We start from the raw sequence: 27,385 nt of genomic DNA on the forward strand, positions 1-27,385 counted from the left end.
ATGTGGCCTCTCTCGCCAGTCAACACAACAAGCAAACTTACTACCCTCCCCCTGTCTGTGTGAGACATGACTCCCAGGGGTGTGGACCTTCCTGGCAACGTGGGACAGAAATCCTAGAATGAGCTGAGACTCAGCATCAAGGGATTGAGAAAACCTTCTCGACCAAAAGGGGGAAGAGTGAAATGAGACAAAGTGTCAATGGCTGAGAGACTCCAAACAGAGTCGAGAGGTTATCCTGGAGGTTATTCTTATGCATTAAGTAGATATCACCTTGTTATTCAAGATGTAATGGAGAGGCTGGAGGAAACTGCCTGAAAATGTAGAGCTGTGTTCCAGTGGCCATGTTTCTTGAAGATGATTGTATAATGATATAGCTTTCACAATGTGACTGTGTGATTGTGAAAACCTTGTGTCTGATGCTCCTTTTGTCTACCCTGTCAAGAGACGAGTAGAACATATGGAATAAAAATAATATAGGGAACAAATGTTAAATTTAGTTTGAAATGCTAGTGATCAATGAAAGGGAGGGGTAAGGGGTATGGTTTGTATAAATTTTTTTTCTGTTTTCATTTTATTTCTTTTTCTGAATAGATGCGAATGTTCCATGAAATGATCATGATGATGAATATACAACTATGTGATGACATTGTGAATTACTGATTATATATGTGGAATGGAATGATGAAAATAGGAATGTTTTTTGTTTTGTTTTGTTTTGTTTTAGAGAACTGGAATTTAATGATAATTGCGTTTGTTTGTTTGTTATTTAGTATTTAAAAAAATAAAATTAAAAAATTAAAAACAAAACCAAACAAACAAAAATATCTATTAAATACCTGTAATATGCCAGCCAGTATTTTCAGTGTAGGAATTGAATGAAGAAGAGAAGTAACAAAAAAAAAAAAAAAGATCATGACAAGATAAATGATAAGTACATTGAAGTTTGGGAGGCAGAATACATATATAATAGTACATACATGAGATAATAGATAAATGCAATATTACAAGTTAATGAGCTAATGAGGGAGGGTTGATGGCTGGCTAATGGAGGGTGGGGGTTACTGAGAGCTTCTGTAAAAGGATAACACCTGAGCAGAAATCTTGACAAAAAAGAAGTTAGCTTTGGGAATAAGGAGAGTGGGAGGTGGAGGGGATAAATTTTTGGCAAAGGGAATATGAGTGCAAGGCCTTCAGGCAGGAAGGAGTTTTGAATGTTTAAGAAACTGAAAGAAAACCCATGTAGCTAAAGTAGAGGAGTGGAGGAGTGAGTATTGCGAGATGAGGTTGGAGAGGGTGAGAATTAAGGTCAGAGGATACCATAAGGGAATGTGGACAAGACCTTGTTCCCGGGGTAAGAATGGTAGGGGGCAACTCAGAATAACCGAAACCACCTTGAAAAAGAACAATGTTGGAGGACTCATACTTCCTTATTTAAAAACTTACTGCAAGGCTATAGTAATCAAGAGAGTGTTGTACTATGATAAGAAAAGACATACAGAACAATGAAATAGAATTGATGATCCAGAAACAAATCCTAACATTTACAGTCAACTGACTTTTTAAAAATCTTTTTTCATAGCAATGTTACAATTACTTGGTTAACACAAGACAATAACTACAGTAACAATGAATCTGCTGCAGTCAGCAGTTGTAATCCCCTCCTTATTTTGTTCATTCCTCAATCTTGAGGGATTTAGGACAATGACCACTCTGGATGCTTCAGGCTGAGAAGGGATGTAGACATCATGGGGCAGAGGAATGGAATTGTTTTGCTTGCAGTTGAAGATACTCCCTGCTTTGGAAATGGTGCTGATCCATCATCATCATTTTGTTGGTTGTCTATAGCAGGCCTGAAGAACTGGAAAGTGGGAGCTGACTGCATATTTTCAGGGTTTCAGGACTCAACTGGTGTAGGAACAATCTGGAAACTTTAAGTCTCTGAGAAATAAACTTAGCAAGTAAATTGAAAATTGTAGGTTCAAATAAAAGAAATAGAAGAATCATGATTAGGGGATTCGAAAGTGAATATAACTATATTACACTGAATAAATAGCTTTTCATAGATTTCCAGATAGAGCCTGCTGAAGGGATGTTGATTTCATGTTCTGACATCCCTTGTACCCTCAGGAGCACTTTTGTTTGAGGCTTTGCATACTGTGGCAGTTTGTAAAATCTGGCTAGAACCTGCATAAGTCACCTCCAGACTAACCTCAGACTATTTGAAATCTCTTAGCCATAAACACCCTATATTATTTAATATTTCCCCCTGTTGATCAAGGTCCTTCTCTGACTACTTCACTGATTTATGCTTGGTAGTAATCCACTGGCATCAGGGAGGCTCATCCCTGGAAATCATGTCCCATTAGGGGATAAGGTAATGAGTTTACTTGCAGAGTTTGGCTTAGAGAGAGGCCACACTTGAGCAACAAAGAGGCTTTCAGGGGGTGACTCTTAGGCATTAATTATAAGTAGGCTTAATTTCATTATGACAGAAATAAGGTTTATAGATGCAAGCTTTAAGATCTAGGCTTGGCTTATTAGCATATTTTCTTTTAATAGGCAAAAGGCTTATATATTCCAGAGCTTTTGGTCATATTACTTGTGAGAATAGCAAAAATTCCCCAGGTGGGGAAGTTTAATCCATTTTTACCTACTGTGAGGGCAGTAGCCTTGTGACAAGGAAAAGACTCTATCTACCTAGAAAACAGACTTAGGATAACAAGGACACATATATATCACATATGAGTATGTAGATATATAAAGTTCAAGATATATAAAGTTCAAGGACCCTGTCTGTCAGATACCTGACCTCGTCCCAACTTTAGATTCTTATCAGGGTTATGTTGACAGGTAGAATATAATTTATATACTTGTCTTGTTTTTCACGAAGGCTGTGTTTTTTTGTTTCTTTGTTTGTTTTGCTAAAGATGAAGCTTTGACCTGCAGCTGACCACATGCACTGTCAGACAAGCATCAGAGTAAAATACTATAACTGACAAGGAAATTTGTTTCTGTGACATATAACATTTTTCTAAGAATAAAAAAATACAACATTTCTATATACCTACCTATTATTGACACAGCATTGGTTTGGTACCTTTGTTACAATTGATGAAATAATATTAAAATATTACTGTTAGCTACTGCATATTTTGCTTCAGGTGTTATTTCCTTCTTATAATTAACACTGAGTCCTAGTAATGTACTTTTGTACATTCTAATTTTTGTACTATTAACCACAATCATCATCCACATAGGGTTCATGGTATTCCACAGTCTCATGTTTTATCCTCTAGCTTTCCTTCTAGTAAAATACATGACCCCAAAATTTTCCTTTTAAACTACATTCCCTAAATGCATAATACAGCAGCTGTTAATTACACTCACAATAATGTGCTACCATCACCACCATCCATTTCCAAACATTAACAATCAACCTATTTGGAAATTCTGCACAAATGAAGCATCAGCTCCACATTCTCTATTCCCATTTTAGCTCCTGTAACCTATCTTTTAGGTTCTAACTCTATGAGTTTGCTCATTACAATTAGTTCATATTAGTGCAATCATACAGCATTTGCCATTTTGTGTGTGGTTTATTTCACTCAATATAATGTCCTGAAGGTTGATCTATGTTGTCACATGCATCAGGAATTCATTCCTCCTTACAGCTGAATAATTTTCCATCACACTATATACCACGTTTTTGTTTATCCATTCTTCAGTTGATGGACACTTGGATTGCTTCCATCTCCTCATAATTGTGAATAATGCCAAAATGAACATCAGTGTGCAAATGTCTGTTCACATCCCTGCTTTCAGTTCTTCTGGGTATACACCTAGTGGGATTGCTGGATATTGCAATTCTATACTTATCTTCCTGAGCAACCACCAAACTGTCTTCCACAGTGGCTGCACCATTTTACATTCCCACCAGTAGTGAATATTGTTCCTATTTCTCCACATCCTCTCCAAAACTTGCAGTTTTATGTTTTGTTTTGTTTTTAATAGTGGCCATTCGAGTAGATGTGAAATGATATTGCATTGTGGTATGGATTCGCATTTCTCTAACAGTACTTAAGCTGAGCATCTTTTCATGTGCTTCTGAGCCATTTGTATTTCCTCTATGGAAACATGACTGTCAAAGTCTTTTCTCCATTTTTAAAAATAATTCAAATGAAATAGTGGAATAAAATTTGATAATGGCAAATAGTGGTCATATTATATTGTTGAGTGAAACAATATAGATTTACAAACAGCATGCATTATATTTTTATAGCTTCTACGATATTCATTCTATTTATTTAACATATTTTTATAGAGATATGTTCACACACATACAGTCAATCCAAAGTATACAATCAATGGCTCACAATATCATATAGTTGTATATTCATCACCATGATCAGTTTTAGAATTTGCATTATTCCAGAAAAAGAAATAAAAAACTCATACATCCCATACCTCTGACCCCTCCCTCTCAATGACCACCAGCATTTCAATCTACCCATTTTTTACCCTTATCTCCCCTTCATAATTTATTGATTTTTCTGTCATTTTTTTTTTACATATCTGCCCATGCCCTGGATAAAAGGAGCATCAGACACAAGGTTTTCACAATCACACAGTCACATTATAAAAGCTATATAGTTAAATAATCATCTTCAAGAATCAAGGCTACTGGAATACACTTCAACAGTTTCAGGTACTTCTCTCTAGCTACTCCAATACACCATAAGCTAAAAATGAATATCTATATAATGCATAAGAATAACCTCCAAGATAACCTCTCAACTCTGAAATTTCTCAGCCACTGAAACTTTATTTTGTCTCACTTCTCTCTTCCTCCTTTTGGCCAAGAAGTCTTTCTCAATCCCATGATGCCAGGCCTAAGCTCATCCCTGGGAGTCCTGTTGCACATTGCCAGGAAGATTTACACCCCTCGGAGTCATGTCCCATGTAGCAGGAAAGGCAGTGAGTACACCTGCTGGGCTGGTTTTGAGAGAGAGAGGCCACATCTGAGCAACAAAGAGGTTCTCTGGGGGTGACACCTAGGCATAATTATAAGTAGGCTTACCTTCTCCTTTGCAGGAGTAAATTTCATAAGGGCAAGCCCTAAGATCGAGGGTTTGGCTCATTAAATTGGTAGTTCCCAATGCTTGCGAGAATATCAGGAATTCCCCAGGTGGGGAAGTTTAATACTTCCACATTTCCCACCCCCGTCTCCTAAGAGGACTTTGCAAATACTTTTTTATTCTCTGTCCAAATTACTTTGGGATGTTTCAGGGCATCACACTACCCAGTACAAACCAACAAAATGTCACTCCTTATTCATGGTTCCATGTAATTATGGTGTTAGGATAAATTGACCATAGAAGTTAAACTAAATAGTGTGCTACAGAAAAATACACATTTTGCACCAAATAAACATTTCTTCCTTTGGTCTCACATAGAAGTTGAATTTTTAAAACATAGTCAATATCATCCTTTACCCTTTAGTCTGATTTACCTTATTCTAACCAGATCACTTCATTTATTACTCTAATTGAAGAATGATCACTTTTTCAGCTTTTAAAACAGTTGCTATATCACATAATACTGACTTTGAGAGCTACAGAACTCTAGCTCTGAGTCTCAGGTATCACAGAGATATCCAAAGTTCCAGACACTGACCAGTTATACACAAAGAGCTCAGCATCTCAGAATTTAGACATAACCATTACTACTCAGGAATAGATGTGACTGCTGAAAGGGCTTACAATCTAGGAACTTTTACAATAAGCGTTCCCCTTGGATTCAATTCTCAGAGTTTGCACATTATAGTTAGTCCATATTAGTGAGATGAAATAATGTTTGTGTTTTTGTTCCTGGTCTTTTGCACATTTTTGAATTGTTTGACTTTTTATTCTTAAGTTGTAGGATTTTATTATATATTCTGGATTTTAAATTCTTATAAGATATGTGGTTTCCAAATATTTTCTCCCATTGAGTAGGCTGCCTTTTCACTTTCTTGAGAAAGTCCTCTGAAGCACAAAAGTTTTTAATTTTGATGAGGTTTCATCTATCTATTTTTTCTTCCATTGCTTGTGTTTGAGTGCAAAGTCTACGAAACCATTGCCTATCATGAGATATTTAAGATGATTCCCTGCATTTTCTTCTAGGAGTTTTACGGTATCGGATCTTTATTTAGCCATTGATCAACTTTGAGTTAGTTTTTTATAAGGTATGAGATAGGGGGGCCCTTACATTCTTTTGGATATGGATATCTGGGTCTCCCAGCACCATTTATTGAAAAGACTATTCCATCCCAGTTCATTAGATTTGGCAGCTTTGTCAAGTATCAGTTGGCCATAGATGTAAGGGTACATTTCTGAAATCTCAATTCAATTCCATTGGTCAATATATCTATCTTTATGCCAGTACCATGCTTTTTTTTTTTTTTTAACATTTTTTGTTGTAAAATATAACATATATACAAGGCAAAGAAAGAAAAAAGCATTAATTTTCAAACACATTTCAACAAGCAGTTACAGAATAGATACCAGAGTCTGTCATGGGCTACCATTCCATCATCTCAGATTTTTCCTTCTAGCTGCTTCAGAACACTGGAAGCTAGAAGGAATATTAATATAGTGATTCAGCAGCCATACTCATTTGTTAAATCCCATTTTCTTTGGTATACGTCCTTCTTCTACTGTAATCCTTCTACCGTTCTACAGAGTTCTTTGGGTAATGCCTGTTGTGACTTTTTCATATTGAGAAGGGGTGTCCACGCTGAATGATAGGGGGATGTAATTAATTGATAGTCCTGGAGAGGCTGATCTCTCTGGGTTTCAGAATTTATCTGGCCCAGGAACCCTCTGGGAATTATATGTTGCAGGAAGGCAAACCTAGTGCTAGAAACCTTTATAGAGTCTCAGTTTGAGCCCTGGGTGTTCTTAAGAGACAACAGGATTGCTATTGATTAGGGCTCAGAAAACCATGACAATTACCACTATCTAACTGAGGCTTTTGTAAGAGCAGCCTCCAGAACAACCTCTTGACTCCATTTGATCTCTCTTGGCCACTGATGCCTTATTTTATTACACTTCTTTCCCCCTTTTGGTCAGGAAGGCATTGTTGATCCCACAGTGCCAGAGTTAGATTCATGACTTGGAGTCTGTGTTTTCATCCTGTGTTTTCAGAGAGATTTTCACCCCTGAATGGCTTGTAGCATGTAGGGGAGAGCGCAACGATTGTCCTTGCAGAGTTAGGCTTAAAGAGAGAGAGGCCACATTTGAACAAAAAAGAGTCTTCCCAGAAGTAACTTTTATGCCTCATTATGAGTGGTTTTAGCTTCTTCCCTATAGTAATAGTAATAAGTTTCATAAGAGCAAGTCTTAAAATCTAGAGTTTGGCCTATTTTCTTGGGAGTCCCCAGTGGTTGGGAGGGTACCCAGGGTTTCCCAGAATGGGAGTTTAATAGTTCCACATATATGTATCTTCCCCCTTCAGATCCTCAAAGGACTCTACTATTATGTTTTAATTATTAGCCCACCATAGTCTAAGATGTATCCTGGCACTACACCAAGACATGGAAAAATTACAAGGCCTCGTTCCAGTTCTGAACTCCAGGAGTCTGGGCTATCTAGATGAGCTATCTAGAGAGGCTAATTCAGACTCTGTGTAACAGAAAAGTTAGGTTCAAGACATAAAAATTCTCTTTGCCTTTGATCTCATATAGCAGCTGAAAGTCTAAAGTACTACACTATCTTCTTTTATCCTGCATCCTAATTTACCTTGGACCCAGCAAAATTGTTTTTTTTTTATTTTTTTTTTAACTCTAACTGGGGCCTGATCTCTTTCTTGGTTACTTCAACTGTTATTTTATATAGCTATGTTAACTTTCAAACCTGCAGCCCTATATTTCTGGAACCCAGATGTCATGGAACTACTCAAAGTTCCGGGGAAATACCAGCTGATACATATGTAGCTCAGTGTCTCAGAATCCAGAAATACACCCACAACTTCAGACCAAATGTGGTGGCTGTAAGGGCCCACAATCCAGGTTCTCATTTTTTGAATAAGTATTTTCTGAGAGAGACCTTAGCATACTTATTCTTTAGTTTCTGGCTCATTCTGCACAGCCCATTGTCCCAAGGCTTATTCAATTTGTTGTGTGCCCTTCAAAGTCCCTCCTTTTTGCAGCTGCACCAAATTCCATCATATAAATGTATCATCATTCGCTATTGTACTTCTCAGTCATTGTATCCTTCGGCTCCCTCTATCTGTTGGGCATCATGGACAATGTCCAAAATAAAGAAACGACATCTTACAGTACCTTTGTTTGGTTATAAAATCAGCAGCACTCTCAATTTTAGACAATTTTTATTGGTCCATAATGGTAAAGAATTGGCAAAAATAACATCACCAACTATCAAATCAAAACTACCCCTTATCACTTGTTCCTCTTCCCCCCAGTTAGTTGTCCCTGGTGGTGCTGTGGTACTGTTGATATCTTCCTGTTAGCTATTGGCCACAACATGCATTTTTAGTTTCCCCCTGTATCCATCTACCATTGACTCCTTGTCCACTATCAAACCATTGAAATAGTTCATGTGAGAACTTATTTTTATAATCATAAATTTAATCATTGGGATATATGGCATTATACATCCCTTTTCAGTCATATTCACCTTCAATATGGCAATGCTACTTATAAACCTGCTAATTCATTATCATCACTTCTATCTGTTCCCTGCACTTATATTCAACGTCTTTGGGTCACCTTTCCTCTGTCTCTAGCGTTTGTGTACCTCTAGTCTGTATTCTACAGTGTAACCTCTGAGATTACCTTTACCAGAGTCATAATAATGAAATCATACAGTATCTGTCCTTTTGTAACTGACTTATTTTACTCAGCATTATGTCCTCAAGTTTCATCCACATTGTCATATGTTTCAGGACATCATTTCATCTTACTGCTGCATAATATTCCATTGTATATATATATATACCACATTTTGTTTATCCATTTATTTGTTGATGGGTACTTGGCAATTGTGGATAGTGCTGCTATGAATATTGGTGTGCAAATGTCTGTTGTGTCACTGCCCTCAGCTCTTCTGTGTATATATCAAGTATTGACATTTCTAGGTCATAGGGAAACTCAAGAAACAGTTTTCTGAAGACTCACCAAACTGTTTTCCGCAGTGGCTGTACCATTATGTATTCCCACCGGCAGTCAATAAGTGCCCCACTTTCTCCACATCCTCTCCAACATTTGTAGTTTCCTTTTTGTTTAACAGCAGCTATTCTTATAGGTGTGAGGTGATATCTCATTGTTATCTTAATTTGCATTTCCATTATAGCTAATGAAGATAAGCATCTCTTCATGTGCTTTTAGCTATCTTTGCTCTTCAGAAAAGTGTCTATTCATATCCTTTGCCCATTTTATAATTGGGCTGCTTGTTCCTTCATTGTTGAGCTGTATAATTTCTTTATGTACACAGGATATCAAGTCTTTATACTGTATGTGGTTTCCAAATATTTTCTCCTCTTGAGTTGGTTGCCTCTCCACCTTTTAACAAAGTCCTTTGAGGCACAGAAGCTCTTAATCTTAAGGAGTTCCCATCTGTCTATTTTTTCTTTCATTGCTTATGTTTTAGAAATAAAGTTTAAGAAGTTACCTCCTATTACTAGATCTTGAAGATGTTTCCCTGCATTTTTCCTGAATTTTAGGTACCGACCCTTACATTAAGGTCTTTGTTTTGAATTAATTTTTGTATAGGGTGTGAAGTAGGGGTTCCCTTTCATTCTTTTGGCTATTGAAATCCAGTTCTCCTATGCCCATTTATTGAAAAGACTATTACGTCCCAATTCAGTGGATTTGGGGGCCTTATCCAAGATCAAATATCCATATATTTTGTGGTCCATCTCTGCACTCTTGATTCTATTCCACTGATCAATCTTTTTATCTTTGTGCCAGTATCATGCTGTTTTGATCACTATGGCTTTATAGTAAGCTTTAAAGTGAGGAAATATTAGTCCTTCCACTGTACTCTTCTTTTTTAGGATATCTCTAGCTATTCAGGGTCTCTTTCCCTTCTATATAAATCTGATAACCAGCTTTTCCAAGTCTTCAAAATAGGTTGTTGGGATTTTTATTGATATTACATTGAATCTGTAGATCAGTTTGGGTAGAATTGACATATTAATGACATTCAACCTTCTTCACTCAAGAAAAGCCAATGAAATTCAGGGTTTCTGTCTCAACTGCAAAGGCACATAGCAAACATGGCAAAGTCTGCTAGCTTATCTCAAGGCTTCTTGTTTCATGCAGCTCCCCCAGGGGTGTTTTCTTTCTTCATCTCCAAAGGTTTCTGGCTGCATGGGCTCTGAAGCATTTTCCAAAATGTTTCCCCCTTTAAAGGATTCCAGTAAACTAATCAAGACCCACATGGAATGGATGAAGTCACATTTCCCTCTAATCAAAGGCTAATACCCACAATTGAGCATGCCACATCTCCATGGAGATAATCTAATCAAGTTTCCAACCTATAGTACTGAATAGGGATTAAAAGAAACAGCTGCCTCCACAAGATGGATCAGGATTAAAACATGGCTTTTCTAGTGTACAGGATCCTTTCAGACTGGTACAATGGCAGCCTTCTTGCATCCCTGGTGCCTATTGAATAGTCCAAAGTCAGTCTTATGTGTTTTCCCTTGTATGTAGTAGATTGCTTTTCTTGTGCTACTTTCAGGACTTTCTGTTTCTCTTCAACCTCTGACTATTTGATTAGTGTGTATCTTGGAGTAAGCCTGTTTGGATTTATTCTATTTGGATTTCATTTGTCGTCTTTGATTTGCATATTTATGTCTTTTATAAGGGTTGGGAAGTTTTCTCTGATTATGTCTTCAACTAATTTTCCCAGCTCTTTAGTCTTCTCTTCTCCTTCTGGAACACCAATGATTCATATATTTGTGTGCCTCTTGCTGTCCATCATTTCCCTAAGATCCAGTTGCATTTTTTCCATCTTTCTTGCCATTTGGTCTTTTGTAGGCCCTAGCTCAATCGTTCTGTCTTCTAGCTCACTTATTCTTCCTTTTGCTTCTTCAAATGTGCATTCATATATCTCTAGTACATTTCTTATTTGGTCTACTGTATCTTTCATCTCTGTGAGATCTGCCATTTTTCTACTTAATCTTCCAAATTCTTCTTTATGCTCTTCTAAGATATCCTTTACTTCTTTATAAATACCCTTGAGTAGTTGTTACATATCCTGTGTCCTCTCCAGAATTGGATTTAGTTGTTAGGCTGGGCCATTTCCATTTGGGTCTTCAAATAATTTGTGATTTTCTGTTGTATTTGGGGCATTTCATTGTCTTGATATGGTTATTTTGCAAGTTGGTTTCCTTCACTCATCTAAAGTTTTGTATTTACTTGGTCTTCGCTGAAGGTTTCCTTTTGCACTTGGTTTGTCAGTTATTCTCTGCCCAATCAAGGTCTAGATACAATTCAACTTGAGGGTCTATTAGAAGCTAGGCAGGGGTGCATGGGTACTTTGGTGGCAGAATGGCCGCCCACCATGTGGGAGACCCAGGCTCAACTCCTGGCCAGTGTACTCCCCCCCCAAAATAAAATAAGAACATTATGAAAATAGAACAAGAAGAAAATACTCCTCAACAGTAGGAGGTCCCAGAGACCAAAGGAGATACCCCAAGATATACTGGGACTGAAGTCAGACTGCTGTCCACCAAAGGGAGAGAAAATTTAAGAAAAAAAATCAATAAAAATAAATGAAATAGATCAATAAAAATATATAAAATAAGAAATAAAAAATAAAGAATAAAAATTAATATATATAAAATACTTATAAAAAATTAACAAGACACAGTTTATACTACCAACAGAAAGAATATACATACAGAAATATATACAGAAAGAATATATTTTAAATGAGGGAAAAGGAAAAGAAGAATATTAAAAAACTATAAATAAATAAATAAAAACCTAGGCAGATAGGGAGTTTGCCTGCCTGCACTTACTCCTTCGTCCCAGCAGGTGGTGACAAGGAGTTACCTCCTCCCGGCATGCTCCTTCTCCCTGACTGTAATAGCCTGCCTGCACTTAACCACTTTTTGCCAGCAGGTGGTGTGCCAAAGGCTCCTCCTCCCTCATGCTGGTTCCTCTGGTCTACTATAGCTTGAGGATGGTGTGCACTGCCGGGCTCTGCTCCTGGTCTTGGTGCCAGACTGCGGCCCCCATCAGAGGGACTGGGTTACCAACCAGAGCCCAGGGGATTAGCTGACTGGCAGTGCTGGTGGGTCTGCTAGATACTGTGCCTGCGGGGCCAGCTATTCTTGCATCTAGCTATGTGATCACTCCCCTCACCGGGAGCCCCAGCTTCCGGCAGTGGACGATTGGGTCTGTCTCTGGCTCTGTCAACTCCAACCCACTCAGGGAGTTTTCTCCAGCCAGCAACTGGAGCAGGCTGGAGTGAAGGGATGATTAGTTCCCTCCAATTTTACCTCCCCTCATGCACCCCTCCCTGCCCCCATGGGCATCGCAGTCATCCGACACACCCCACTCCCCCCACTGGATCCCCCCGTCTCTCCTCCCCAAACCTGCCTAGATACCCCATTTGATTACTTATACCCCGGACCATAGTCCGGGTCATTTTCTTGTTCCATGGAGCAGGAGTGAACTCACTCCACTCTGCTCTGCCATATTCCAGGAAGTCTACCATGCTCTTTTGACTACTGTAGCTATGTAATATGCTTTAAAGTCAGGAAGTGTGAGTTTTCCAACTCTTCTTTTTCAAAATGATTTTGGCTATTTGGGGTCTGTTACCCTTCTAAATAAATTTGATAATTGGCTTCTCCTTTTCTGCAAAGTAGGTTGTTGGAATTTTGATTGGGATTGCGTGACTCTGTAAATCAAGTTGGGTAGAACTGAAATTTTAATGATATTTAGTCTCCCAATCCATGAACACAAAATGTCCTTCCATTTATTTAGGCTTTTGATTTCTTTTAGCAATGTTTTGTAGTTTTCTGAGTACAGGTCTTTTATATCTTTGCTTATATTTATTCCTAGATATTGTAAATGGGATTTTTGTCTTGATTTCCTCCTCAGACCACTCATTATTAGAGTATAGAAACACTCCTGGCTTTTGCATGTTGATCTTATAACGTGCCACTCTGCTGAAGTTCCTTATTAACTGTGGTAGTTTTGTTGTAGATTTTTTGGACTTTCTATATATAGAATCATGTCATCTACAAATAGTGACAGTTTTACTTCTTCCCTTCTAAACTGGATGCCTTTAATTTCTTTTTCTTGCCTAACTGCTCTAGCAAGAACTTCTAGCACAATGGTAGTGGCATTGGGCAACCTTGACTTATACCAAATATTAGAGGGAAAACATTGTTTTTCACCACTGAGTATGATGTTAGCTGTAAGTTTTTCATTTCTGCCCTTTATCATGATGGGGAGGTTTCCTTGTATTCCTATTTCACAACGTGTTTTTATTAAGAAATAATGCTGAATTTTATCAAATGCCTTTTCTGCCCCAATTGAGAAGACCATGTGATTTTTCCCTTTCAATTTTTTAATGTGCTGTATTACACTGACTGATTTTCTTGCATTGAACCACTCTTGCATACTTGAGATAAAACCCATTTGATCATGGTGTATAATTTCTTTAATTCACTGTTGGACTAGATTTGCGAGTATTTTGTTGAGGATTTTTGCATCTAAATTCATTAGAGTGATTGGTCTATAATTTTCTCTTCTTGTAGTATCTTTATATGGCTTCGGTATTGGGTGATGCTGACTTCAGAGAATGAGTAAGGTATGTTCTCTCCTTGTGCTGGCTTGAAGCTATTATGTACCCTAGAAAAAGTCATACTGTTTAAATTCATTCCTGTTGGGGGCAGACCTATTGTGGGTGGGACCTTTTAATTTGGTTGTTTCAGTTGAGATGTTACCCACCCAATTCAAGGTGGATCTTAGTCCTTTAATGGAACCTTTTATAAGAGAATAAAAGGCAGTGAAAAGCCCAGAGAGCACAAAGAGAAATACAGAGATGAGAGACACCCAGAGAACTTGGAAAGAAAAGCCCTGGGAGAAGCAAACAAGGACCCACAGAAACAGAAAGAGCCAGAACTCAAAAGCAACAAAACCCAGAAGAGAAGGATCAGCAGACACCAGCCATGTGACAGAGGAACCCCAAAGCCATCAGCCTTTCAAGGCATCTTCCTCTTGATGCCTTAATTGGGACAATTTCATGTACTTAGAACTGTAAATTTGTAAGCTAATAAATCACCATTATAAAAGCCAACCCATTTCTGGTATATTGCATTTGAACAGCTTTAGCAAACTCAAATGCTCCTCTTCAATTTCTTGCAAGAGTTTGGGTGGAATTGGTGCTAATTCTTCTGAGAGTGAATGGGAGAATTTACTTGTGAAGCCATCTGGTCCTGTGATTTTCTTTTTTGGATGAGTTTTGGTGACTGATTCCATCTCTTTACTTTTGATTGGCCTTTGGAGATCTTCTGTTTGTTCTAGAGTCAGTCTAGGTTGTTTATGTGTTTCTAGGAATTTTTACATTTCGTCTAGGTTTGTTTAATTTGTTGGTAAACAGCTAAATCATAGTATCCTCTTATGATCTTTTTATTTCTGTGGGCTAAGTGATAATGTTTCCCCTATCATTTCTGATTTTATTTATTTATATCTTCTCTCCTTTGTTTCTTTGTCAGTCTTGCTAAGGGTTTATCAACTGTACTGATCTCCTCAAAGAAAATTTGGTTTTATTAATTCTCTAAGTTGTGTCTGTTGTCAATTTCATTTATTTCTGTTCTAGTCTTTATTATTTCTTTCCTTCTGCTTGCTTTGGGATTAGTTTGCTGTTCTTTCTGTAGTTCCTCCAGTTGTGCAGTTAGGTCTTGGATTTTAGCTCCTTCTTCTTTTTTAATGTAGGCATTTAGGGCTATAAAATTCCCTCTCAGCACAGCCTACACTGCATACTACAAGTTTTGATATATTGTGCTCTCATTTTCATTCATCTCAAGATATTTATTGATTTATCCTGTACCTTCTTCTTTGTCCCAGACTATTATTTGTGTGTTGTTAAACTGTGGGTGACACCATCGGTGGCAGTTATTCTTTGTCCAGCAAAGAATTGGTGCAGGAAGAAGAAATCTATGACACAAAGTCAGAACATAGGGAAGTCCCTGACCCAAGAGAGAGCCAGAGCCCCCGGGTTTACTTTTTGCTAGCTATTTAACAGGTAAAGGTGCCATTTGGAGTTAAGCTATTCATTGAATATGGTGGTTGGTGGTGGTGAGTTTCCTGTTTGCTGTAAGGAGGTATCTTTAATTTTAAGAACAAAGCAGGAATTTCCCCATGAATAGAAGGCTATGTTCCAGATAAGCAAATGCAAAGCAGATGGATATGCAAATAGCACAGACAAAGCAGACAAATATCTTAAGCTGTTTTCAGCTTAACAAACAAACAGACAAGCACAGTGGTTTTCCACTGCTTGAGGACATGCAAACAGAGCAAGCTTACAAATGCTTTAACCTTATCCTCCCCTAATTTAACCTCCATAGATTTGTGAATTTTCCTGTTCTCTACATGTTATTGACTTCTAGCTTCATTTCAATGTGGTCAGAGAAAGGGCTTTGTGTAATTTCAATCTTTTAAAATTTATTTAGACTTGTTTTTTGACCCAACATATGGTCTATCCTAGGAATGATACATGGATACTTGAGAAGAATGTACTGTTAGGTCCGGAGAACAGGGAAGGTCACCGTAACTCAAGCTGTGCAAAAGGTGCCGCCCCTTCCGGATGCAGGCAGAAGCAGTTCCTGGAACAAGGAGATGAACTGTTGCGATAAGACCTTCGCCAAACATCACCTGACCACCTTGCTTAAAAACCGCCTGCATCAAGACCCAGGCGCAGACTCACCACTCCCTACCTTGGGTTATGTGAGCTCCACCAGGGACCGCAAAAATAAACCTCCTCACTCTAAGGTTTCTTTGTCTGTCTTTTCTGTCTTAAGCCTTCAAAACCTTTCATGTACCTCCTGCTGTTTTGGGGTGCAATGTTCTGTTTATGCCTGTTAGGTCTAGGTCATTTATCATATTATTCAAGTTTTCTGTTTCTTTATTGATCCTCTGTCTAGATGTATTACCTATTGACGACAGTGGTGTATTGAAATTTCCCAGTATTAATGTAGAGATGTCTACTTCTACCTTTGGTTTTGCCAGTGTTTGCCTCATGTATTTTGTGGCACCATGGTTAGGTGTATAAATATTTGTGATTGTTATTTCTTCTTGGTGGATTGCCTCTTTTATTAATATAGAGTGTTCTTTGTCTTGTACAATAGTTTTGCATTTAAAGTCTATTTTGTCTAATTTTAGTACAGCTACCTCAGCTCTTTTTTGGATGCTGTTTGTGCGGTATCTCTTTTACCCACCTTTTACTTTCAACCTATTTGTGTCCTTGGTTTCTAAAGTTGAGTCTCTCATAGACAGCATAGATGGATGATTTTTAAAAAATCCATTCTGTCAAAATAAAATAAAATAATTAAATAAATAAAATAAAATCCATTGTGTCGATCTATGTCTCTTGATTTGGGAGTTTAATCCATTAATATTCAATGTTATTACTGTAAAGGCAGTACTTACTTCAACCATTTTATCCTTTGACTTTCATATGTTATACCTTATTTTTGTCTCTTTTCACCCTTTTTCTCACCCTTACTGATAACCTTCATTTCTACCTTCTCCTCCAAGCCACTGTCTCCTGTTTTTTCCTTTCAACCTGCAGAGATCCCTTTAATATCTCTGATCAGGCAGGTCTCTTGGTGATTTTCTCTCAGTTTCTGTTTACCTGTGAATACTTTAAACTCTCCCTCAATTTTGAAGGACAGTTTTGCCGGATAAAGAATTCTTGGCTGGCAGTTTTTCTCTTTCAGGACATTAAATAAGTCATATCATTGCCTTTTCACCTCCATGGTTTCTGATGAGAAATCAGCACTTAGTCTTATTGAAGATCTCTTGAATGTGATGAATGGCTTTTCTCTTGCTGCTTTCAGAATTCTCTCTTTATCTTCAGCATATGACATTCTGATTAGTATGTGTCTTGGAGTAGGTCTATTCGAATTTATTCTTGTTTGGGAGTATATTGTGCTTCTTGGACATGTATATTTATATCTTTCATAAAGTTTGGGAGATTTTTGGCCATTATTTCTCAAATATTCTTTCTGCCCTTTTCTCTATCTCTTCTCCTTCTGGGACACCCATGAAGGATATGTTTGTGTGCTTCATGCTGTCATTCAGTTCCCTGACAACCTGTTCAATGTTTTTCTATTCTTTTCTCTATCTGTTCTTCTATCTGTAAGATTTTGGATGGCCTATCTTCTAATTCACTGAAATATTCTTGTTCCTGTTCAAATCTGCTGTTGAATGCCTCTAGTGTATTTTTAATGTCTTCTATTGTCTCTTTCATTCCCGTAAGTGATTTTTCTTTGGTTGTTTTCAAATTCTTCTTTATCCTCACCCAGTGAATTCTTAATATTCTTACATCTTCCTTTATCTCTTTGATTTAGATTTGTTTGAACATCTCTGATTAGTTATTCCAAATTCTGTGTGTCCTCTGACTTTTTAATTTGTTTCTCTGACTGGATTATATATTCTTCTTTCTCAGTATGGCTTGTAATTTTCTGCTGATTTCTAGGCAGCTAATTATCTTGCTGAGTTTACAGTAAAGGTCAGTTTCTCTGTCTTGCATAGGATTTTATTGTTGACTGGCTTTGTGTTAAGGCTCTCATTTGATACTTGAGTCAACTAATAGGGACCTTCAGAATTGCCTGTGTTTAACTGATCAAATCAGGACCTGGGACCCATAAAGGGATCACAGACCAGTTCCAAAGGGCTCTGGGGAGGGGGTTGGAGAGACACCAAAGAACCTTTTTGTTAGGTCACTGTTTCGGTTTGCTAAAGCTGCCAGATTGCAATATTCCAGAAATGGAATAGCTTTTTTAAAAAAGAATTTATTGAAGGGAGGAGCCAAGATGGCAGCTTAGTGAGGTGTGGAATTCAGTTCATTCTCCAGAGCAGCTAGTAAATAGGCAGGAACAGTACAGAACAATTGCTGGGACCACAACAGTGACTGGACACACAGTGTACACCAGTCTGGACAAGCTGGACAGGCTTCAATCCTACCCAGAACCATGAGTCCCCCAAGCTGTGGAAGAAATACACAACCCCAACAAACCAATCACAAGTAAAAGAGAAATTGAATTAGTCATTAAGAAGCTCCCCAAAAAAGAGAATTCCAGGACCAGATAGCTTCACATGTGATTTCTTCCAAACATTCAAGAGAGAATTTATATCAATCCTTCAAAAAAAAATTAAAGAGGAGGGAAGGCTACCTAACTCATTCTATGAAGCCAACATCACCCTCATACCAAAGCCAGACAAAGATACTGTAAGAAAAGAAAACTATAGACCAATCTAAAGATATAGATTTAAAAACCCTCAACAAAATTCTTGCAAATCAAATCCAGCAGCACATTAAAAGATTTATACACCATGACCAGTAAGATTCATCCCAGGTATGCGAAGATGGTTCAACATAAGAAAATCAATTAATGTAATATACCATATCAACAAATCAAAGATGAAAAACTACATGATCATCTCAATTGATGCAGAAAAGGCATTTGACAAAATTCAACATCCTTTCTTTGTAGAAAACACTTCAAAGGATAGGAATAGAAGGGAACTTCCTCAATATGATAAAGGGAATATATAAAAAGCCCACAGCTAACATCATCCTCAAGGGGAAAAAACTGAAAGCTTTCCCCTTAAGATCAGGAACATGATAAGGATGTCCACTGTCACCATTGTTATTCAACATTGTGTTGGAAGTTCTAGCCAGAGCAATTAGACAAGAAAAAGATTTACAAGGCATCAGAATTGAAAAGGAAGAAATAAAACTCTCGCTGTTTACAGATGACGTGATACTATATGTCAAAAAACCCCAAAAGTCCACAGCAAAACTGTTAGAGCTAATAAATGAGTACAGCAAAGTGACAGGTTACAAGATTAACACTAAAAAAATCTGTGGTGTTTCTATGCACTAGTAATGAGCAATCTGAGGGGGAAATCAAGAAAAAAATTCCCTTTACAATTGGAACCAAAAGAATAAAATATTTAGGAATAAATTTCACTAAAGAGACAAAAGACCTATACAAAGAAAACTACAAGAAACTGCTAAAAGAAATCACAGAAGACCTAAATAAATGGAAGGTCATACCATGTTCATGGATTGGAAGACTAAATATAGTTAACATGTCAATTCTACCTAAATTGATTTATAGATTCAATGCAATACCAATTAAATTCCCAAAAACTTACTTTTCAGAAATAGAAAAACCAATAACCTAATTTATCTGGAAGGGAAGGGTACCCCAAATAGCTAAAAATATCCTCAGAAAGAAAAATGAAGTCGGAAGTCTCACACTACCTGACTTTAAGGCTTATTACGAAGTCACAGTGGTCAAAACAGCATGGTATGGGCATAAAGATAGATGCACTGACTAATGGAATTGAATAATGTTCAGATATAGACCCTCTCACCTATGGACAATTGATCTTTGATAAGGAAGTCAAGCCAACTCACTGGGACAGAACAGTCTCTTCAATAAATGGTGCTTGGAGAACTGGATATCCACATACAAAAGAATCAAGGAGGACCCATATCTCACACCCTATACAAAAATTAACTCAAAATGGATCAGAGACCTAAACATTAGATCTAAGACCACAAAACTTTCAGAAGACAATCTAGGGAATTATCTTATAAAACTTATAATTGGTTTCCTAGATCTTACACCCAAAACTCGAGCATTGAAGAAAGAAATACATAAATGGGAACTCCTCAAAACTAAACACTTTTGTGCATCAAAAAACTTTGTCAGGAAAGTAAAAAAACAACCTACACAATGAAAGACAATATTTGGCAATGATATATCAGATAAGGGTCTAGTATCCAGAATACATAAAGAGATGGTTCACCTCAACAACAAAAAGACAAACAACCCAATTACAAAATGGGCAAAAGACATGAACAAACACTTCTCAGAAGAGGAAACGCAAATGGCTAAAGAGCATATGCAAAGATGCTCAACTTCCCTGGCTAATTTGCTAATGGGAAATGCAAATGAAAATCACAATGAGATATCATCTCACACCCACCAGAATGGGCATTATCAATAAAACAGAAAATAACAAGTGCTGGAAGGATGTGGAGAAAGAGGCACACTTATCCACTGTTGGTGAATGTAAAATGGTACAACCACTGTGGAAGGCAGTTGGTGGTTCCTCAGAAAGCTAGTATAGAGTTGCCATATGATCCAGCAATACCATTGCTAGGTATGTATTCAGAAGACATGAGGGCAAGGACGTAAATGGACATTTGCAACCAATGTTTATAGTAGCATTATTTACAATTACCAAGAGCTGGAAACAGCCCAAATGTCCATCAACAGATGAGTGGGTAAACAAGTTGTGGTATATACATACAAAGGAATATTATGCAGCTGTAAGACTGAATAAAGTCATGAAGCATGTAACAACATGGATGGACCTTGTGAACATTATGCTGAATGAGATTAGCCAGAAACAAAAGGACAAATACTGTATGGTCTCACTGATATGAACTAACATTAATGAATGAACTTGCAGAATTTCAGTTAAGAACAGAGGCCATCAGGAGATAGAAATAGGGTAGATATTGGGTAATTGGAGCTGAAGGGATACAGATTGTGCAAATGGACTGATTGTAAAAATTCAGAAATGGATAGCACAATACTACCTAATTATAGCACAATAATGTTAGTACACTGAATGAAGCTGAATATGAGAATGATAGAGGGAGGAATGAAACCAGAATGAAAGATAGATGATAAAGACTGAGATGGTATGATCTAGGAATGCCTAGAGTATACAATGATAGAACTAAATTTAGAAATTAAAAAATCTTTTTGCATGAGGAAGAACAAAGGAATGTCAAAATTGCAGGGTGTTGAAAATAGATGGCAATTCATATTTTAAAACTTCAACTTCTGTGTGAGACTAAAGCAAAAATGTTTATTTGGTACAAAATTTATATTTTCACAAGTGCATTTCCTAATATAGCTTATATGGACAGTTTAATTGAACACCATAAGTACATGGAATCTTGAATAGGGCATGAGATTTTATAGGTTTGTCCAGAGTGATGCCCTGATATATCCCAGAGTGATTTGAATAGTGAATAAAAAAATATTTGCAAAGTCCTCTTGGGGGAACAGTGAGAAAGGTGGAAAATTCACCTTCACCATTTGGAGAATTCCTGACATTCTCACAAGCAGTGGGACAACCAAATCAATAGGCCGAGCCCTGAATCTTGGAGTTTGTCATATGAAACTTATCCCCATAAAAGGTCGACTAAGCCTATTTAAAATTAGGGCTAAGAGTCATCCCAGAGAACCTCTTTTGTTGCTCAGATGTGGCCTATCTTTCTTTCAGCCAACATAGCAAGCAAACTCACTTCCCTCCCCCTTTCTACATGGGACATGACTCCCAGGGGTGTAAACCTCCCTAGAAACATGGGCCAGGAATCCTAGAATGAGCTAGGACTCAGCATCAAGGAATTGAGAAAATTTTCTTGGCCGAAAAGGGGAAGAGAGAAATGACACAAAATAAAGTGTCAGTGGCTGAGAGATTTCAAACAGAGTCAAGAGGTTATCCTTACACATTCTATAGATATACCTTCTTTAGTTTAAGGTGTATTACAGAAGCTAGAGGAAAGTGCCTGAAACTTTAGAGCTGTATTCCAGTAGCCATGTTTCTTGAAGATGATTGTATAATGATATAGCTTTTGTAATGTGACTGTGTGATTGTGAAAACCTTGTGTCTGATGCTCTTTTTATCTAAGGTATGGACAAATGAGTAAAACATATGGATTAAAAATAAATAAATAATAGGGCAAACAAATGTTAACATTAAAAAAAATATTGGGTAGATGGAAATACTGGTGGTCAATGAGGGGGGGTAAGGGGTATGGTTTGTATGAATTTTTCTTTTTTCTTTTTCTGGAGTGATACAAAAATTCTAAAATATGATCACGGTGATGAATATACAACTGATGTGATGATACTGTGAGTCATCCATTATATACGAAGAATGGAATGTTCATATGTTAAGAATGTTCATGTTTATATATCAGTTTTTGTCAATAAAATTTTTTTTAAAAGGAAATTTATTAAGTTGCAAGTTTGAAGTTCTAAGTCTGTGAAAATGTCCAAATTAAGGCACCAACAAGAGGTTACCTTCACTCATGAAAGACTGATGGCAACTGGAACACCTCTGTCAGCTGGAAAGGCACGTGGCTGTCATCTGCTGGGGTCTCTGGCTTCTGGACACCTTTCAGCTGAGAAGGCACATGGGAATGTCAGCTAGCTTTCTCTTCTGGCTTCTTGTTTCAGGAAGCTCCTGGGGGCATTTTCTTTCTTCATCTTCAAGGGTCGCTGGCTCTGTGGGCTCTAAAGCTTTTTCCAAAATGGCTCCTTCTTAAAGGACTTTAGTAAGCAACTCCATTGTAAATGGGTGGAGACATAACTCCATGGAAACCACCCCATCAAAAGGTACCACCCACACTTGGGTGGTGGAAAAGATTCCACCCAGCTTTATTGAATCAGGGTTAAAAAAAAACAACAACATGGCTTTTCTGGGGTACACAACAGTTTCAAACCAGCACAGTTTCCAAAGCTGTGCTTTTCTGGCCTGCCCAGCAGATGGCACTCTTTGGAAAGTGTTCCCTGCAGCACTAAGGAGGGAGTGTGTTTTTATTTCCAACTTCCACAGGCTTCAACCCTATCGGGGTGGTGTTGAGACAATGACTGTGGGAAGCCCTGTCCAAAGTGACCAGAACTACAGTTCAGAGCCAGGACACAGTGATCCAAATATGCTGATCAGGAGCCACTCTCAGCTGTCAGCCATGCCACTCCCCCTTCCTGGGGAGGAAAGCCTCTATGTCCTTCTCCATCCTACAGAAGTCATACCAGAGGCTACTCACCTCAAGGGTGGGAGATGGCTGTCAGTCACTGCAGCAGAGCCCTTCACTCAGTTTTATTGCAGTAGCTTCTCAATCTCCCCATCCTGTTCTTTCCTGGATGCTATACAGTGCTCCCCTGGCCTCTGCAGCCACAGAACCATTGTTTAGGACCGTTTCTGCCTGTCCACTAGCTGTTTTGGGAAGAGGAATGTGTCCTATCACTCCCTACTCCACAATCTTCCCCTGCAGTCAACTGATTTTTTTTTTTTTTTTGCAAATTAAACATGGGATATCATTCATCTCTTGGTCAGTTCTAAAAGGTTTCAACACATCGCATTCTAATAAAGGTCCATTAAAATTAAGAAATCAACAAACCATTAGTCAACTGATTTTTGATAAGGGTGCCAAACCCTCTCACTGGGGAAAGAATAGTCTTTTCAGCAAATGGTGCTGAATGGGACAACTGGGCATCCACATGCAAAAGAATGAAGTTGGACCTTATCTTATACAAAAATTGTATCTTATACAAAAATTAACTCAGAATAGATAAATAGCCCAAATATAGAAGTGAAAACCCTAAAACATAAGGAAAAAAATGGGCATAAATCTTTGTGATGTTGGATTAGGCAATGGTTTCTTAGAAATGACACCAAAAACATAAGCAAAAGAGGAAAAACAGACAAATCGGACATCATAATATTAAAAACTTGTGTGCTGCAAATGACACCATTAAAAAAGTGAAAAGAAAACCCCAAAAATGGACAAAATATTTGCAAATCAGATATCTAAGGGACTTGTATCTAGAATATATATATAAAAAAACTGTCATGGACAATAACAAAAAAACAACCCAATGGCAACTATTTTTTAAAAAAGTGGAAAATAAGTGCTGGAGAGGATTGGAACCCTGAACAATGTTGGTGGGAATGTAAAACATGTTGGTTCTTGTGGAAAAAAGTTGGGCAATTCCACAGAAAGTTAAGTGTAGAATTATCCTAAGACCTGGCAATCCCATTACTAGGTATATACCCCCAAAGAATCAGTGCAGGGAATTGAACGGATGTTTTCATACTGATATTCATAATGGCATTATTCACAATTGCCAAGAGATGGAAGCAACCTAAGTGTCTACCAACAGATGAATGGATAAATAAAATGTGGTATATACCTACAATAGAATATTATTCAGCCATAAAAAGGAATGAAGTTCTGATTTGGTTTCTAAGCCTCAAAGGGAACAACGGCACAGCCCAGAACCAACCCAAGGTGGGAAGTCTAGGGTGACCTTACCCTCATAAAGTTGGGACTCCAAAAACTGGATACTTCCACAGGCTGAGAGTGAACCAGAAATAAACCTAATCTCCCTCTCTCTACCCCAAGAGCTATTTGCAAAAAAAATCAACTGTCCCTATCCTACTCACTGAGCAGCTGGAGAAACTAATAAAATACCATTCCAAGAAGTTATAATCATTGCCAACTCTCACACAGACATGCAGCCCAAATTCCCAGTACCTAGGAGATCAGAAAATGCTCCATGCTCTAAACCACTGTGGCAGGAAGTGTGAATTAGTACAACCACACTGAAAAACAGTTTCACCTAACCTAGGAACAGTTTCGCCTGACCTAGGCATGATCATACCCCATGGGCCAGCAATTCCCCTTCTAGCTCGTACCCTGGAAAAACTCTAGCGTATGAGTCCAGGAGGCATGTACAAAAATGTTCATACACATTATAAACTAGGGGCTGTAGTTATTAACAAAGGTAATTCATACTAATGCAAAGTGTGAATAATGAGGAAAATTACAGGGGGTGGATATGTGGGAACTCTGTATTTTCTGTAAGCCTACAACTGCTCTAATTTAAAAATTAAATTAAAAAAAGAAAAAAAACCCATAGAAGTGTATAACCCTAATGTAAACTACAGTCTATAGTTCATAGTAAGATTATAACAATATTTTTTCATCAATTGTGACAGTTATCACACTAATGCAAAATGTTAATAGTAATAGAGAAAAGTGCATGTGTGAGAGGAAAGTATATGAGAATTCTACTTTGTGTATGATTTTTCTGTAAACATACAACTGCTGTAATTTGAAAAAAACTACAAATTTATGTGACAGTTGTTGGAATCCAACTCTTTAAAGTACAAGAACTTAGGAACATTAACAGTGTATTTATGTATTCAAAAATGGAAAAAAAATGGGCAAGGGATCAAAATGGACTTTTCTCCAAAGAAGATATATAAAAGACCACTAAGCATACAAAAAAAGATGCTTGATATCGTTAATCATCAGGGAAAAGCAAATCAAAACAAAATGAGATACCCTTCATATCCACTAGGATGGTGTTTCCATTTGTTAAAGATGCTGGAATGCAATATAACAGAAATGGGTTGGCTTTTATAATGGGAAATTATTTGCTTACAAATTTACAGTTCTAAGTTCATAAAAATGTCTTAATTAAAGCATCTAGAGGAAGACATCTTCTTCGTAGAAAGACTACTGGCATCTGGGGTTCCTCTGTCATATGAGAAGTTACATGGTCGGCATCTGCTGGTACTTCACTCCCAGGTCTCACTGTTTTCAGTTTCTGGGTTCTTCCAGTGGCTTTCTCTCTCAGCTCCTGTGGGTCCTTCCTGCTTCTCTGGGTGTTTCTCTCGCTCCAAGTTCTCTTCGCGTTTCTGTCTTTTATCCTCTTATAAAGGACTCCGGTAAAGGTTTAAGATCCACCTTGAAAGGGCTTGGTCACAATCTAATTGAAACAACTTAATCAAAAAGTCCCATTCACAATAGGTCTGCCCTCACAGGAATTCATTAAAAGAACATGGTCTTTTCTGGGGTATATAACAGCTTCAAACCAGCACAGATGGCTACAATTTAAAAAAAAATAATAATAACTGTTAGGTTGGGGGAACAGGGGAGGGCGCTGTGGCTGGAATCATGAGACATCGGTCCACTCATTACTCAAACTATTTACATAAGTTATATTAGGAAATGCACTAGTCAAAATATAAATTTTGTAACAAATAAACATTTTTTGCTTTAGTCTCACACATGAGGTGAAATTATAAAATATTAATTACCATCTATTTTCAGCACCCTGCAATAATGACATTCCTTTGTTTTTCCTCATGCAAAAACATTTTTAAAATTGTACTTTGTACATTTCACCATTATTATACACTCTAGACATTCCTAGATTATACCATCTCAATCTTTAACATCTATCTTTCTTTCTGATTTCATTTATGTCCCCAGCCCTCCTCCCTCTATCATTCTCACATGCAGCTTCATTCAGTGTTTTAACAAAGGAATCTGGGGTTTCTCTTTGTGTCCACCCCCCTGTAACTTTGTTGTAACTTCATAACTCTTTTTTTTAAATTTATTTATTAATTAAAATAAAACATCAACATACATAATCAGTAATTCACAATATTATCACTTAGTTGCATATTCATCATTTCTTAGAACATTTGCATTAATTCAGAAAAAGAAATAAAACGAACACAGTTTGTTTAGCCACTTGTCTGCTGATGGACATTTTGGCTGTTTCCATCTCCTTGCAATTGTAAATAACGCTGCTATAAACATTGGTGTGCAAATGTCCATTTGTGTCTTACCCTTATGTCCTCTGAGTAGATACCTAGCAATGGTATTGCTGGGTCATATGGCAATTCTATATTCAGTTTTCTGAGGAACCGCCAAACTGCCTTTCACAGTGGTTGCACCATTTGACATTCCCACCAACAGTGGAAAAGTGTGCCTCTTTCTCCACATCCTCTCCAGCACTTGTCATTTTCTGTTTTGTTGATAATGGCCATTCTGGTGGGTGTGAGATGATATCTCATTGTGGTTTTGATTTGCATTTCTCTAATGGCCAGGGACATTGAGCATCTCTTCATGTGCCTTTTGGCCATTTGTATTTCCTCTTCTGAGAAGTGTCTGTTCAAGTCTTTTTCCCATTTTGTAATTGGATTGACTGTCTTTTTGTTGTTGAGTTGAACAATCTCTTTATAAATTCTGGATACTAGACCTTTATCTGATATGTCGTTTCCAAATATTGTCTCCCATTGTGTAGGCTGTCTTTTTACTCTCTTGATGAAGTTCTTTGATGCACAAAAGTGTTTAATTTTGAGGCGTTCCCATTTATTTATTTCTTTCTTCAGTGCTCTTGCTTTAGGTGTAAGGTCTATAAAACCGCCTCCAGTTATAAGATTTATAAGATATTTCCCTACATTTTCCTCTAACTGTTTTATGGTCTTAGACCTGACGTTTAGATCTTTGATCCATTTTGAGTT

The 27,385-nt window shown here is 37.5% G+C and overlaps 1 long non-coding RNA gene across 8 annotated transcripts in view; it reads right to left on the reverse strand.

The window, feature by feature from the left end:
- Nucleotides 1-27,385, reverse strand: part of LOC143663850 (uncharacterized) — a 110,654-nt gene that overhangs the window by 51,570 nt on the left and 31,699 nt on the right. Inside the window, exon 4 of one of the 8 annotated variants that reach the window (XR_013166214.1) lies at nucleotides 1,004-1,938. The exons of 5 other annotated variants lie outside the window; for them this stretch is intronic. This is a non-coding gene — a long non-coding RNA (uncharacterized LOC143663850). Of the gene's footprint in view, nucleotides 1-1,003; nucleotides 1,951-25,064; nucleotides 25,958-27,385 lie in introns of those variants that run through there. 2 more of the 8 variants (XR_013166208.1, XR_013166213.1) reach the window with 2 other exon arrangements.

The sequence above is a fragment of the Tamandua tetradactyla genome, chromosome 20 (assembly GCF_023851605.1).
Source record: "Tamandua tetradactyla isolate mTamTet1 chromosome 20, mTamTet1.pri, whole genome shotgun sequence".
NCBI lineage: Eukaryota > Metazoa > Chordata > Mammalia > Pilosa > Myrmecophagidae > Tamandua > Tamandua tetradactyla.